Below are 2,646 nucleotides of genomic sequence, written 5' to 3'. Positions count from 1 at the left end.
CTCTAAATTCTCCCCAGGAGTAATGCTGAGAAGAGGTACAGCGTTGTGGACCCGTACCACAAAATTTGAGGTCATTACCACTCTTAAAATAAATAACTTAAAATAGCACTATTGAATATTTGGGGCTTCCCTGGTGGCTCAGTGGTAAAGATTCTGCCTGCTAGTGCAGGAGATGCAAGAGACATGGGTTTGAACCCAGAGTTTGGAAAAGCCGCTGGAGGAGGAAATGGAAACCCAGTCCAGTATCCTTGCCAGAGTAAGATACGACTGAGCATGCACACATGTATTAATAGCTTAGAGGCACACTGTGCTGTTTAATACTCATGACATCCCTATGAGATAGGTAAAACATTCTACTCATTTTACAGAGATTTTTGAAAGATTAATTTGTCCAAAAGCACAGAAATCTTAAAGACAGTTCTGTCAGGTTTCACGTTCCTTACTCAGTCTACTTCCGCATCTTTATCTTGTGCCCCTCATCTCCACAACCCATCCCTTCCGGTCTCATTGGCCTTCTCTCTGTTCCAAGAAATGAGCTAAGCCCCTTTCACCTTTAGGGCTTCCCTGACAGCTCAGTTGGTGAAGAATCCACCTGCAATGCCGGAGACCTGGGTTCCATCCCTGGGTTGTGAAGATCCCCTGGAGAAGGCAAAGGCTACCCACTACAGTATTCTGGGCTGGAGAATTCCACGGACAGTATAGTCCACGGGGTCGCAAAGAGTCGGACACGCCTGAGCGACTTTTACTTTCACTTTCCTTTCACCTTCAGATCTTTGCATTAGCTGTTTCCTCTGTTTGGAAGGTTTTTCATCAGTTTCTTGCATGGTTGGTTCCTTGTCTCAGATATCTGTCCTAAATTACTTCTCTTCACCTTACTCTGTAACATTATCCTGTTTTATTTACATTAGAGGGTGACAGCATTTATTGGGCTTCCCTGGTGGCTCAGATGGTGAAGCATCTGCCCACAATGAGGGAGACCCAGGTTCGATTCCTGGGTCGGGAAGATCCCCTGGAGAAGGAAATGGCAATCCACTCCAGCACTCTTGCCTGGAAAATCCCATGGACAGAGGAGCCTGATAGGCTACAGTCCATGGGGTCGCAAAGAGTTGGACACGACTGAGCGACTTCACTTTCATTTCACTTTCACAGCATTTATGTACTATGCCAAAGCCTTTGACTGGGTGGATCACAATAAACTGGAAAATTCTGAAAGAGATGGGAATATCAGACCACCTGACCTGCCTCTTGAGAAATCTGTATGCAGGTCAGGAAGCAACAGTTAGAACTTGACATGGAACAACAGACTGGTTCCAAATGGGAAAAGGAGTACATCAAGGCTGTATATTGTCACCCTGCTTATTTAACTTCTATGCAGAGTACATCATGAGAAATGCTGGGCTGGAGGAAGCACAAGCTGGAATCAAGATTGCCAGGAAAAATATCAATAACCTCAGAAATGCAGATGACACCACCCTTATGGCAAGAAGTGAAGAAGAACTAAAGGGCCTTTTGATGAAAGTGAAAGAGGAGAGTGAAAAAGTTGGCTTAAAGCTCAACATTCAGAAAACGAAGATCATGGCATCTGGTCCCATCACTTCATGGCAAATAGATGGGGAAAGAGTGGAAACAATGGCTGACTTTATTTTTCTGGGCTCCAAAATCGCTGCAGATGGTGATTGCAGCCATGAAATTAAAAGACGCTTACTCCTTGGAAGAAAAGTTATGACCAACCTAGATAGCATATTCAAAAGCAGAGACACTGCGTTACCAACAAAGGTCCATCTAGTCAAGGCTATGGTTTTTCCAGTGGTCATGTATGGATGTGAGAGTTGGACTATAAAGAAAGCTGAGTGCCAAAGAATTGATGCTTTTGAACTGTGGTGTTGGAGAAGACTCTTGAGAGTCCCTTGGACTGCAAGGAGATCCAACCAGTCCATCCTAAAGGAGATCAGTCCTGGGTGTTCACTGGAAGGACTGATGTTGAAGCTGAAACTCCAATTCTTTGGCCACCTGATGCAAAGAGCTGACTCATTGGAAAAGATCCTGATGCTGGGAAAGATTGAGGGCAGGAGGAGAAGGGGACGACAGAGGATGAGATGGTTGGATGGCATCACCAACTCAATGGACATGGGTTTGGGTGGACTCTGGGAGTTGGTAATGGACAGGGAGGCCTGGTGTGCTGCGGTTCCTGGGGTTGCAAAGAGTCAGACACGACTGAGCGACTGAACTGAACTGAACAGCATTTATTACAATTTGAAATTTTTTTTTTTTAATTTCCCGCCAGATCAAATCCTTAGTACTTCATTCACTGAGTGAAGAAATGAATCAATAGCTTACTTATTCTGTACCTGGAGATCCTAGATAGTGTTGTGTTATACCAACAGGTATACATGGATAAGCCATCAGCGCTACTTAAAGAAATATGTATATTCTCTATTTTACTCTCATATTAGTTTATTACAAAGTCTTTAGTGGTTACAGGACAGCATGACTTAAAAACACCAAGGCTTCTCAGGGGACAGCGCCCTGCTTTACCCAGGCAGACCAGCAGGGGACGGTGTAGGTGGAGGTCTCCTTCCACAGGTTCCGGCGCCCTAGACGCAGAAGTTGGAGAAGGGCAGTGCAGAGGCGGAGCCAACCGGAAGG

Source organism: Ovis canadensis, chromosome 7 (genome assembly GCF_042477335.2).
Source record: "Ovis canadensis isolate MfBH-ARS-UI-01 breed Bighorn chromosome 7, ARS-UI_OviCan_v2, whole genome shotgun sequence".
Classification (NCBI taxonomy): domain Eukaryota; kingdom Metazoa; phylum Chordata; class Mammalia; order Artiodactyla; family Bovidae; genus Ovis; species Ovis canadensis.
This window is presented reverse-complemented; position numbering follows the sequence as displayed.